At 40.3% G+C, this 14,375-nt stretch overlaps 1 protein-coding gene across 1 annotated transcript in view; it reads right to left on the bottom strand.

The window, feature by feature from the left end:
* GAREM1 (GRB2 associated regulator of MAPK1 subtype 1) overlaps positions 1-14,375 on the bottom strand; it is a 107,161-nt gene that overhangs the window by 73,971 nt on the left and 18,815 nt on the right. The gene's annotated exons all lie outside the window — the stretch shown is intronic.

Genomic DNA, 14,375 nt, shown 5'->3' on the forward strand with positions numbered 1-14,375 from the left:
ATTTTGCAGTAACGCAACTGGAATGACACACTACACTTGAGCGAGCATGGCAAAGCCAGGCATTTTCTATTTCTATTGAAAACCCGAGCCTTCCCTATACCCCACAAAGCAAAAAGCGCAATGCTGTGGCAGATTATGGGATTTAGGAACTTTGTGACCATCCTTGGGTTGCCATAGAACGTGCCATACTCTGAGCTTTTGTCAGGTAAACAGCGATGTGCCCTAGAACATTTTCTGCAATAGTTTTGTGTGTGTTTATTTTACAAAAATGTTGCTTCTGTTATTCTTCTGTGGGAAATATTTCTGTTTCTAAAAATGCATCATTTCATAAAATCAGTTAGTAAAGTAATAAAGAATGCACCTTGTAAACTAATGTATAAAAAGCACCATGCCCAAGGTTGCTCCTGTTAAAACACTGCAATGGAATATACCTGGGATCAAGTTCCCAGGTACTGGAACTTGATCCTATGAGCGGCTATATCTCAGCCACGTACAGAAATTCTCTAGCCTTTCACTTCTAGGCCACAATGATTATGGACCCACTAAATGCACGTTCTAGGAACCCGAACTGAAATAACTTACAGCAACAGCCCTACATTCTAAACATTCAGAATATCTAAACACCTAGTCTTAAACATTTTATTCGTCATGCTAAAATAAAACATCCCATAATCCATTTTTTCTTCATTCCCCCCCCAATTTTTATTATTATTATTATTATTATTTATTTATATAGCACCATCAATGTACATGGTGCTGTACAGATTACACAGTAATAGCAAGACCCTGCCGCATAGGCTTACAATCTAATAAAGTTGTAGTAAACAATAAGGAGGGAAAGAGAATGCAAACAGGCACAGGGAAGTGTAAACAAAAGGCTTCGGGGGGGGGGATTCAATTTTTCCTGTTTTTTCCCAGGTCTTCAAAGCAGGTCCATAGTTTGGGGGTGCTCCTGAATTCATCTTTGTCACTGGTGGCCCAGATGGCCTGGAGCACCCATTACCAACTCCAACTGGTATGCCAACTATGCCTGTTCCTGGATAGGGATAGCCCAGCCACAGTGATTCATGCACTGGTAACCTCACAATTAGACTACTGCAATACACTCTGTGTGTGGCTTCCCATGTGCATGGTTTCAGAAGCTGCAGTTATTGCAGAAACTAGGGGCTCACTGGGACATCTAGTTATGCTCATGTATTACCAGTGTTAAGAGAACTGCACTGGCTGCCTATTAGCTACTGAGACACATACAAGGTTATGTTATTATCATATAAAGCTCTAAACAATTTGGGACCAGGCTACCTAGCAGACCGCATTCCCTTATATATACCCAGGCAACATCTAAGATCATCAGAGGAAGCCTTGCTGGTCATTCCAAAAAGAAAGCAATGTCACCATGATGAACCCCGACGGCAGGCCTTTTCTGTAGTGGCATCCGCCATCTGGAAAGCCCTCCCGTCATGCAGTTTGGGAGGAAGAAAATGTGGCATCTTCCGAATGCTTCTTAAAAATGCTTTCCCTGGGCTGTAACAGCTGTTGGGTTTTACTTTGGTTTTACATGCTGCTTTTAAGTTTTTACATTTTTATGTTATGTTTACCTTGTATTTTATGGTTTTAATTGTTGTGAACTGACTAGAGAGCCTTGGCTATTGGGCATTAAAGAAATGCAGTAAATACATAACATTTCACTAGGACATGTTAGACATGGCTTAAGCTACTTCTCATTAAAATTAATGGGACCTGAGTGCAACTAGCATTCCGGATCCCACCTATTATTATTATTATTATTATTATTATTATTATTATTATTATTATTATTATTATTATTATTTACATTTATATACCGCCCCATAGACAAAGCTCTCTGGGCGGTTTATAACCAGAAATAAACATTCCTGACATGTTTCTTTATGATTCTTTTAATATCTCCCAAGCTTAGTGAAGACAGAATGGATCTACAGTAAAAATAAATTACTGACACTAACAGAAATTTAGAAATGGTACCTAAAGAGATGAAGTTTTATTCACTTACATACTTGCTGTACTTTTAAACTGCTCAACAACCAAAATTCTGTGGGTAGTGAAGATATCATTCATTCAAAACCAACATGGTTTCAATCTAGTACAAGTTTTCTCTGGAGAGGTTTTATGATTTCAGGGGAGATTTATTAGACTTTCCCAACCTCTCCCAACCTAATAACTAGCCATCCCAAATTCCTGTTCTGTGACTCAAGCGGATTTGTGTTATGCAACACCTACAATCACAATTCCTTTGCCATACTCTAATATAATATAGGTGTTTCTCTACATGCTTCGTAATCCTTCCCATGTGGGAACCAGGTCACTGAACACTGTGCTTGTGACACGTCTACATACTTGTACCTTCTTCCTATTCTCCCTCCTTGATTGACAGACTTGTCTGTCTACAAGTAAGCACACACACTCTGCTCCTGACAATGGGAAATTAAGGAATTAATACACGTTCATACTTGGTTACATGATGTTTCTCTTTTAGAATCTACAGAAGGAGATCTAAATATTCAATGGGGTTTTGCTTACAACACTCAACATCCTTTTGAAGAGATCAGGCAAAAGTTACTCTTTGTGACTGCAAAGAGTTTGTGGGTACTCAAGTATGCAAAAGTGGCTCCTATCAACTGCAGTGCCTCAAAGCAGATATCCAAGAAATAGAACTATTCCTCCCTATGGTCCCAAACTGATAATATACAAAGGCAGATAGGAAGCAAGAGAATCACTAAGCAGCAGCACAATCCACCTTACTTAAATTGAGCATGCCTTTTGTTTAGAGGTGCATAACGTTTTTGGCCCCAAGGGCTGCATGCAATGCTGACTTGGGGAACCACATGTATGCAAGGACACGGACACACACACAGAGTTAAGTTTATTTCCAACTAGTTTGCTGGAATGAACTGAGTAGAGATGTGAAATTTCCGGAAATTTTGAAGCCATGAAAAAACCACGGGTTTTTTCTGGTGTATTTCGGGGGGGAAATGATTTTTTTTAAAAAAAATTGAAATAATGCAATATTAGCACTTTTTACAGATTGAAAGTCACTTTGTTACTTTGGGAACATAAAATGTAATTAAGTCCAAGTTGTTTGGTATAAAATTATTACATTTGGTATATTAAAAGTACAGTGTATTCAAACAATTATTACAAATTGAATTAACTTTTTTTTTTTTAAAATGTAACAAATGGAGCTACAAGTTCCTGAACTGTTAGGCACACCTGAACTGTAATGAGCCTCTTTGGTTTTGCCAGTTTATGAGGAGTAGGCAAAAAATAATTAAAAACAACAACAGAGGAAACCATCAACATTAGTAACAAAGAAAAATATTTATGTCTCCGCTAGTCCTCCACAGCGTCAAGCAGACATAAAGCACCCATTCCCATAAAAAGAACTGAGAAAAGATTCAATAAATATGCATGAAATTTAATCAGACTATTTTCTGAGCTATAGCTATCACTATCAGTTTCTGCTTCAATGGCAGTGCCCCCTAGAGGCAGAAATGCATCATGCTCTTGCATTTGGGAGTTGTAGTCTGAATTTGCAACCTTGGACTTGTGATAATCTGATACAGTACATAGTTTTTAGAAATCATTTGGGGAAGTAAAACATTTGAACACCTTGTCTTAAACATCTTATTCATCATGCTAAAATAAAACATCCCTTGATCCATTTTTTCTTCATTTTTTTTTCAATTTTTTGGAAAAAAACTAAAAAAGGTGTCGGAAAAGTGTCCGTCCCCCCCTGAATTTTTCCGTTTTTTCCCTGGCCTTTCACATTTCTAGAACTGAGTGATGCAATCCAGTTGATATTGCTGTCCTAAACACACTTATTTGGAAATAAGACCCACTGATGGTTATGGGGCTTCTTTCAAGCTAGTGTGCATAGGTCAGGGGTGTTAAAAGTCTTCCCCAGCCCTGAGTTTTTTTGGTTTCTGCATGCAATGTGTGTATATTAAGCAACATTAAGAAGCAATCTGCTTTCCTTTGAAAAGTTACCTGGGTGCTTATTTATCTCAGAGGCTCATGAGAAAAAGATTTGGCCAGGCATTTGGCTTAGGGATAGAGTTTAATTCCTACTTTATAATCCACCCACACCTTCACAACCTCCCTACCCTCTCCCTGAAATTTTAATATTTTGAAAACTGGTCTGATACTGTCTATAGTAACATTCCTACCAATACTTGTAATTTTTCACCAGTTTTTCTCTCCCCCCTCCCCCCTTTCAAGTGGGATTGCCGTTTCCTCTCTGGAAACAGTTGGTCGGAAATTAGCAGAAGGGGTGGGGAATTCAGTGGTGTTAGTGGGTCAGAGAAACTGGGGGAACACAGTTAAGACCTTGGATGGCTGCATGTGTGTGCACCCCGAATCTATGCCATGCATCTTTACACGTTATTTTATTTCTAACATTTCATCTCCAGTCCAGGGAATATTTTGGATATATTCCATATAGTTTTGGGGGAAAACTAATTCAGGTCTGGGTCTGGCAAATACATGGATGTTGGCATGGCATCTCTGGAGGAAGAGTGGAATATAAATGTAGAAGGCATCAGGAACACTTCCAGGTAGATTCTGAAGGACAACTGATCATCCAGGTGAATTTTCTAGTCAATTACCACTAGAAGCTCTAGTGCAGGGATTCCCAATACAGTGCACCTGGGGACCTTGAACAGTGCTTGCAAAGCTCTCACTCCCTGCCCCTTCAAACATTTACGTTTAATAGAAAACTTGAAAAGTGCAGGGCACCAGGATCTCCTTCCTCTTCCTGAACCTGCCACTGATCAGCTGTTCAGTGGGCAAGAAGAAAAGGAAGAAGTTGCTTCCTGGTGCCACCCAATCCTCTTTCGTCCATACAGACCTTTCCCCTCTGTTCTCTCTCCCTATCTCTTCATTCCCAGCCTCTAGCCTTTCTCTTTCTCTTCACTTAACCCCTTCCCTCACTATTTCTCTCCCTTCCCCATCCCTAGCCTTCTTCTTTCTCTCCCTTCCTAGCCCCTAGAATTGCTCTCTCTCTCTCCCAATCACTCTTTGATGTTCCTGTTTCTCTACACTCCCAGCCACTAGACTTTTTGCTCTTTACCTCACGGTTTCCCCCTTCTAACCTCTAGCCTTACTCTTTCTCTCCCCCTGTACCTCGTTATTCCCCCTTTCTCCCAGCCTATTTCTCTCCTCTCCTCTACCTCTTTTGACTAGTCAGCCCCCCAAAGCAGCCCTTATGTGAAGAGCTCCATCCTCCATGGGAGCCATTTTGTGGTGGTGCCCACAGCAGTTTATCAAATTTCCAAATGTATCTATGGGTCCCAAAAGTTTGGGCTCCTGTTCTAGTGTGGCTAATCTTAGATGGGTAAATACTGAGGCCCAGTATTGGGCAAAAGGCGGGATACAAATAATAATAATAATAATGATGATGATGATATCATGAGTTTATGATATTCTGGGTTAATATTCAATTTTTATTTATAAAACCCTGCACAACAGAGATTGCACACAATCCATTCACTTTGTTTTGACTGGAACAAGCTTAGTAAAGCAAAATCCTACATTAATTTGTTTGTGCAGTAAGTTGCTGAGCATATTTTCAAGCTTGTTTTTAAGAAAAAGGTTGTATAATAATAATAACAACAACAACAACCCGCCTCTCCCTCTGGATCGAGGTGGGTAACAACGTTAAATACAAATACCATAAAATACATAAAACTGATTAAAACATATAAAAGTAATACAATATTAAAATAACAGTCAAATATCTTAAAATTCGACTGGGTAGGCCTGATGGAAGAGATCAGTCTTTATAGCCTTCTTGAATTTGAAAAGACAATTATTAAGTTAACGAGTCTCCTCCAGCAGGCCATTTACTGTTTTACTCTGTACAGCACCATGTACATTGATGGTGCTATATAAATAAATAATAATAATAATAATTCCACAGTCTGGGAGTCTCAGAAGAGAAGGTCCTCTGCGTAACAGTTGTCAGCCTAGTTTTGGCAGACTGTAGTAGATTCTTCCCAGAGGACCTAAGTGTGCGGGGTGTGTGGATTGTACAGGAGAAAGTGATCCCACAGCTAACCTGGACCCAAACCATGTAGGGCTTTAAAAGTAATTACCAACATTTTATACTTCGCCCAGAAACTAATTGACAGCCAGTGAAGTGATTTTAGAGTTGGTGTAATATGGTCACCCCTAGATGTACCGGGGACCAACCTGGCTGCCATATTTTGAACTAGTTGAAGTTTCCGAACTAGGCACAAAGGTAGCCCTATGTACAGTGCATTGCAGAAGTTGAGCCTTGAAGTTACCAGCACGTGCACTACCATCTTTAGGTCTTTTAACTCTAGGAAGGGACGCAGCTGGCATATCAGATGAAGCAAATTATTTAGTCTGTAACAAAACAGTTATATGCTGCTCATTTCCAACAATATAGAAATGAATAGAGGGTGAAATGGGGGCAGATTAATAATTATTAGAAACTTTAGTAACGCCCATTTCAGTTCTGAACCACAGTAACAGAATAACCTTTCTATAAAGCTAAACTATTTTTAGCACACTAGTCAAACCACATTCAATTGTCTAATGAGGAGAAACACATTTATAAGTACTACCTTTTCAAAATAATATTTCTATATTCATCTGCTGTAAGTATGAACACATTACTGAACCAATTTACTGCTCTCCAGTATATCTCCGACATCTTCAATCTTTTATTTGAAGACATACAATAATATATTTAATTACCAGTTTTTCAGTCAGGCATATGACCTAAATACTTCAATGCATGTTTTTATAGTCAATGAGAAGCAGCACTTCTGTCCTACAGTATGTGCCCAAGGATTAAACTAGCATTTTGCTAGCATTGCTAATACTTGAATGTAAAATTGTGAACAGAACTTATTTTTCTGTTTTCCCCTGGAAGTTCATTATGTGTGTGTGCTAAAACATAGTTCAGCCTTCTCAAACCTGGTGCCTTTCAGATGTTTTGGACTTTAACTCCCATCGGCTAGCACAGCCAAAGGTCAGGAATCCTGGGAGATGTAGTCCAAAACATCTGGAGGGCACCAGGCTGGGGAAGGCGGACATAGTCCACTCCAGGAATTGTTAAGAGGTAACAAAAACACAGATTACATGCTTCATAAAAATTGAGAAGTACTGCCAGAAGAATCAAAGAATGATTACCACACATAATTAGAACCTGATAGGAACAGATGGGGTGCCAATGTACTAATAGTAGGAAAGCAGAAAGCAGAATAGTGATGCATTTGTTAAGAAGCCATTATATGCAGTCGCATTTGCTAGCAACCATTTTCTCTAGGTACAAAATGCACCCTGCATATGTTAAGTAGAGGAGGGCAGCTACAGCTGAAAGCTGTTTTCTGGCACTCCTATGACCAAGAGTCTCTGTCTATGTTCCTGTCCCTTTAAAGCTGCACACATTCCATCAGTTTAGAATGGGAACGGAGAAAGAAAGAGGAAGACGTTGTCCTGTAGATCAAAGAAATATAAATGGCATAATATAGATGCTCCCCTGACACGCTATATGATGACACAAGAACATGGTGGGGGTCTTGAATGCCACCTCTGCCTTTCAATACTCACTACAAATAAATTTCCAGAAAGAAAAATGAAAGAAAACCCCAACCAGCTAAAGACTATCACCATGAGCCTCAGACCAACAAATGTCAAAACTTCTTACAGAGGAAGATGGTGCCTTTATAACTCTGTAAACAGAGCTCAAGGCTACTGCATCTACTAGGAGCAAGTGATAACAAACCTATTTCCCCATTCATAGAGATGACATTTTCTGTTCCCAAGTGGGAGTGAAATAAACAGATGTGAAATACACCAACAGCCCACTCTCACTCATTTAATTGTACTCCCACACCATTTGGCACATGATCTTTTATGCAAGCCAAAGGAAGGAAGAATGCAATCTGGTTACTTCAAAGGAAGAAACTTTAGGTTAATTAGATCCATGTGTCTGTGTGTGAATGTATTCACATCACCTTTATTTCCCATCCCATATATCTACAAACATAATTAAAAACTCTACTGAGAGCAGTTGAGGCATGTGCTTTATATTTTTTTTAAAAAAATCCCCAAGACTCATAAGTCTGCACCCACCCACACCTACACTTCCTAAGGGCTAAGCATATGTATCTATATTATGGCCAAAAACAAGATAAGCAGGTTCGGTTTGGCAGAATGTAAAATGAAAAGTAATGGACAGCTGTTATTTGAAGTGTGGCGACATCTCAAATCCTGCCCCTCAAAATTATTTGAGAATGCAAATTAAAGGAGGCAACATGCAGTACTCAGGATGCATCTAGTGTAATTCTATAGAATTACAGCAGACTCATGAAAATCTCAGCTTTTACTGTATAAGAGTTTAGCTCATATAGATGGGCCACATTCTTAGCGAGATGGTATTTGAGTTTGATACAATGCATGGCTGAAGAATGGAATACATGATTTGCATCTCATTGTGCAATGTTATAGGTAAGAATCAAATTGCATTTCACTGAGTAAGTAAACTGTGGGTCAATCTACAGCAGGCTACCCCAACCTGGTGCCCTCTGGATGTGTTAGATTGCAAATCTCATAATTCCTAGATAGTATGGCCAAAAGAAATGGGGAAGCGAGTTTTTCCTCTTAGTGTATATGATGTTAAATGGTTAAAAATGTTCAGAAACGCTTAAACCAGCTTTCATAGAATCATAGAATAGAAGAGTTGGAAGGGGCCTACAAGGCCATCGAGTCCAACCCTCTGCTCAATGCAGGAATCCACCCTAAAGCATTTCCACAACCTGTGCCCTCCAGATGTTTTGGACTACAGCTCCCAGAATTCCTGACCATGGGCCATGCTAGCTGAGATTTATGGGAGTTGCAGTCCAACAAATGGAAGGCCTCAGGTTAGGGAATGCTGGAATAAATTAACACAAAAAGTATACTGGAAAATCTCCATCATGTTTACCAAATACCTACCATTCACCTTACCCCTTGTTTAAACAAGGATTTATTCTGAAGTTAGAATGCATTTACTGTACTTTCCATGCCACCAACACACAAATAATTCTTCTTAAGCTGTATTTGTTTCTGATGAGTGCAGATGTAGCATTCCTGATCTCTTAGCACTAGCTAAGCTGCGGTGGTATATGGTGGTGGGGGTGGAGATGGCGATATGCTACCTCCAATATCAGAGGCAGTATGGCAGTGTGCATCATTTGTTGGGGATCATGGGTGGGAAGATGCTGTTGCACTCATGTCCTGCATGTGTCCATGGGCAGGACAACAGGAAAAACTTCCTGACTGTTAGAGCGTTATGACAATGGAACCAGTTACCTAGGGAGGTTGTGGGCTCTCCCACACTAGAGGCATTCAAGAGGCAGCTAAACAACCATCTGTCAGGTATGCTTTAAGGTGGATTCCTGCATTGAGCGGGGGGGGGTTGGACTCGATGGCCTTATAGGCCCCTTCCAACTCTATTATTCTATGATTCTATGGCTGGTCAAGAAGATCCAAAATGGCCATGCAGTGAGCTCCACTTGCATAGTACAAGGTACACTCCACTGTGCATGTGGACTTGCTGCATTATCAACCAACCATCCCTCAAACCTAGATGGGACTTCCAGTGTAGTCTCTGACAAAGTGAACATGGAGCTGCTGTTGGCAAAGAAGCACTTGGCACTTGTATGGAAAAACCAGCACTACTTAAAAACCTTTTGGTCCATGGCCAAGGGATGCTTACAGTGAGCTGGGCAGAACATGAGCCTGTTTCTTTTAATTGATGAGGTCCCAAATATAGAATGGCATTAAGCTTATTTCCCCCAAGCATTTCATTTTAAAAAGTAGTGAACTGACATTAGAATTACATACAAAAGTATGAATACAAGTGATGCATTTGCTGCAGCATTCAATATAGGCCTACAAGAAGCTAATATTAAGTTGGTCACTCTTATAAATGCATGTATTTTTATTTATGCTTTCCTTTTTAGTTCTTGAGATATTCAAAATGTATTTCCAATATAAGACTTTGATAGCTCCTGCAGGCTATTTTTATGCAGTGCAAAACTAAACTGACTATTTCTTATGTTAGTAGAAGGTACATTACCTATTGGGTATCTTTCCAAGAAAATTAAAACTATGCAGATTTTCCTTCACAATACTGAAGCCAAAGTAACTCTCAAAGCATATTCTGAAGCTTTCAGCTCGTGCTATAGATACCAGAGAGTCTCAGCCTTCACTTAGAATTTATGTTCTTGAAAATTATACTACAAGCATTGAAAAAGACTGGACAATAGCTGGATGGACTTCATCCACAACAGAGATGCAATGGAAAAGACAACATTTGAGATCATGGAGAGCATCAGCTGCCAATTCCGTGCTCGTTCTCCTCATAAGAAGGCCACTTAACAATATTGGAGGTGGCTGGCAGGGTGCGGGGAGCACATTTTAAGAAGCTGACAGTTTATTAGCTGTGGTTGAGTTTAACAGTTTGACCCTCAGAGAAGCAGAAGAGTGCACCTACATATGGCCAAAGCCAACATATATTCTATGTTTTATAACACTGAGCAGTATAACTGATCATAAGAACGTATAAGAAAAGCCATGCTGGATCAGACCAAGGATCCATCTAGTCCAGTATTCTGTTCACGCAGTGGACAATCAGCTGCCCATGGGAAACACACAAGTAGGACATGAGTGCAACAGCATCTTCCCACCCATGATCTCCAGCAACTGATGCGCATTGCCATACTGCCTCTGATATTGGAGGTAGCATGTCCAATCCCCTTTTAAAGCCATCCAAAGTGGTGGCCTTCACTACATCTTGTGGTAGCAAATTCCATAATTTAACTATGAGCTGTGTAAAGAAGTACTTCCTTTTACCTGTCCTGAATCTTTAACCAATCAGCTTCACAGGATGACTCTGGGTTCTAGTATTATGAGAGAGGGAGAAAAATGTTTGCCTATCCACCTTCTTCAAATCACACTTAATTTTGAACACTTATTTTATGTCTCCCTTTACTCATTTTCTTTCTAAGCTAAACAATCCAGGGTCACCTCCCCTTTGGTCAGTTCCATGACCAACTGTTCGAGGGCACAGTCATTTAGGGCATTGAGAAACATAACCTTGTTTTCATGACTGGAACATGCATTTATCCAGGCAATGTGGGGGTTCTTGAAGCCACCTATCATTGCAAGACTTCCTTGTTTGGAAGCCTCCCTAATTTCTTTTTTCATCTCAACATCACCCAGAGCATTCTGGTTTGGGGATGACAGCATATCCCTAGTACTAATTTCTTTTGGAGCCCAGTATTGTCACCAACAGCACTTCTGTGGAGGAGTCCGACCCTTTCTAGTCTCTGGCATGCACATTTTCTGCAATGGCACTTAGGCCGCTTTAAGAAAGGAGCATAGGGAGCTACCTATTTACTTCCCGTCTCCATTCAGGCAATCAGAAACATTTTCACCTTCATCCCCTAGGGATGATTCAACCCAAATCAGATGCTTCCCAGTTCTGGTCAGCTTTCCCCTAGGGTTCAGTTTAAAAGCTGCTCTGCCACCTTTTTTTTGATGCTGAGTACCAGCAGTCTGGCTCCATTCAGGTTCAAGTGGAGCCCATCCCTCTCGTACAGGTTTGACTTGTCCCAAAATGTTTCCCAGAGCCTAACAAAGCTGAACCCCTCCTTCCTATGCCACCATTTCATCCATGCATTGAGACTCCTCCGTTTTACCTGTCTAGCTGGTCCTGTGTATGGAACAGATAGCATTTCAGAGAAAGCTACCTTGGTGGTCCTGGATTTCTACCTCCTACCTAGCAACCTAATTTTGGCTTCCAGGACTTCACAACTTAATTGCCTGACATCACTCGTACCAACATGGACAATAACCATTGACTCCACCCCAACACTATCTACAAAGCTATCTATGGTGTGTGATATCCGCCCTTCTGGCTCCCTATGCCCTTGTTTTGGCTTCAGCTGATGATTAATGAGTTTGAACGAGTTTTTAATTAATGCCAGAGATAATTTAATAAATAAATAGTACCATCCACTTACGCTCTCCGCAGACAGATGCTTAACACACATGCATGCTAAAAGACTTCTTCTAAATGGCAGCTAATGCTACAATCCTATACTCCTTTACTTGGGATTGAGCCCCACTAAACTGGTGTTTCTAGACAGAGGGCTCCTAATGCTACAAATCAAAAGAGATTGTGCAGGGGGGACCTGCAGCAGGAAAGGTTTACAACTGAAAGCCAATGTCTGGAGCCCGGTAAAATTCCATGATGAGGCATGGCAATTGCACAATAAAAGCTTCATTTGAAACCACCCAATGATGACGTTTAGGGAATCTGTACTATCGATTGCAAATAACTCTGCCGACTTGGACAAGACAGAAGTGACCCAAGTTGGGTCCCCCCCTGCTTTCTTCTTTTGAGATGGCAACCAGCCAGTTAGAAATCTTACACTCCAGAGGCAGATTTTCTACAAAATTGAAAGAATTCCTGTATTCTAGCGGCACAATAGTACATCACCATTTTTACTCAGTTTGTTAGATGTCACAAGAGCCTTTTTAATCTAAACATTCGTTTTAGCTTATAATCCTGACACCTACTGTGCTTCAGATACAAACACAAGCTGAAGCCTTTGACTAACAGCTGGAGAACATATGCAAATGAAAACTGAACGACACAAGTCCTTTCCACCCAAGGGCCAATCAATGCTAATTTTCCAACCAGCTCACAACCTCAATAGACTCGCCACAGACATCTTGTTTTATTTCCAGTGCATGGTTACTGTAGCCCTCCCTTCTGCATAGTGGGGGACTTTTTTCAAAGCTTGCTTTATTAGTTAGTAGAACATTGAAAAGACATATCCCATGATAGTTGTTCTTGGACTTACACTTAAAAAAAAAATACATGAAGCAATACTAGGGAATAATTTTCATATCAACCAATGTAATTTACACTTAGTACAAGACAGTTCAAAGTGGGTCAGCAAACATGAACTGCCCCTCCTAGGATGTGTAAGGCCCGGCCTGGCCAGAGGTATCTTGCCACCTCAAGTAAGGTGGCAGTAGCACTCCTAGAGATGTGAAGGCTTGGAAAAAACCTGGAACAATTCGGGGGTGGTGGTGGTGGTTTTTCCTGGGGGTTTTCCGAAGCCTTTTTTGTTTTTTCTGAAAAATTGAAAAAAATGAAGAAAAAATGTTTATGGGATGTTTTATTTTAGCATGATGAATAAAATGTTTAAGACAAGGTGTTCAGATATTAACTTCTCCAAAAGATTTCTAAAAACTATGTACAGTATTAGATTATTACAATTTCTGTGCACCGAGGACAAGCAAGTCCTAGGTAGCTAATTGAGACTACAACTCTCAAAAGCAAGAGCAAGATGCATTTCTGCCTCTAGAGGGCACTGCCACTGAAGCAGAGACTGAAACAGATAGTGATAGCTATAGCTCAGAAAATGAGTCTGATTAAATTTCATGCATATTCATTGAATCTTGGTCCCCCCTTTTTTTCAGTTCTTTTTATGGGAATGGGTGCTTTATGTCTGCTTGACAATGCGGACGACTAGCGGAGACATAAATAATTTTCTTCGTTACTAATGTTGATGGTTTTCTCTGTTGTGGTTTTAAATTATTTTTTGCCTGCTCCTCATAAACTGGCAAAACGAAGAGGTCCCTTACAGTGCAGGTGTTCCTAAAAGTTCAGGAGCTTGTAGCTCCATTTGTTACCAAAAAGGTAAAAAAAAAAAATTAAAAAAGTCAATTCCGTTTGTAATAATTGTTTGAATACACTGTACTTTTAATATACCAAATGTAATAATTTCATGCCAAACCAACTTGGACATAATTACATTTTATGTTCCTAAAGTAACAAAGTGACTTTCAATCTGTAAAAAGTGTAATATTGCATTATTTCAATTTTTCTGAAAATGTCTGTTCCCCCCAGAAAAAAACATTTTTTTTCCACGGCGTCAAAATTTCTGGACATTTTACATCTCTAGGAGCTCCCCACCCAGCTGGCCCACTCGCTGTTCTTGCTGCCAACATGCTTGCCACTGCCCACTCTCCCAGCTCTCACCCCATGTTCCTGCATGCCCTCCTCCCTCCCTTCTTTGCTGACTAGCCTACTTGCTGCTTTTCCCTCACTTGTCAGGCAGCAAGCTCAGCTAATTACGCGCTACTGGCGTGAGAGGTCAGCCAGGGCCAACCTCTTAAGATAGCGCAAAGGACTCCCGTGGGCAGCTGGGGCACAAGGCAGGAGTAACTGGGCAGGCAGGAACAAGTGGCCAATCAATCCTTTCATAAACACTCCTCACCAGTGAAAACGGAGTGTAAAAGCTGAA

Source organism: Elgaria multicarinata, chromosome 7, assembly GCF_023053635.1.
Source record: "Elgaria multicarinata webbii isolate HBS135686 ecotype San Diego chromosome 7, rElgMul1.1.pri, whole genome shotgun sequence".
Lineage (NCBI taxonomy): Eukaryota > Metazoa > Chordata > Lepidosauria > Squamata > Anguidae > Elgaria > Elgaria multicarinata.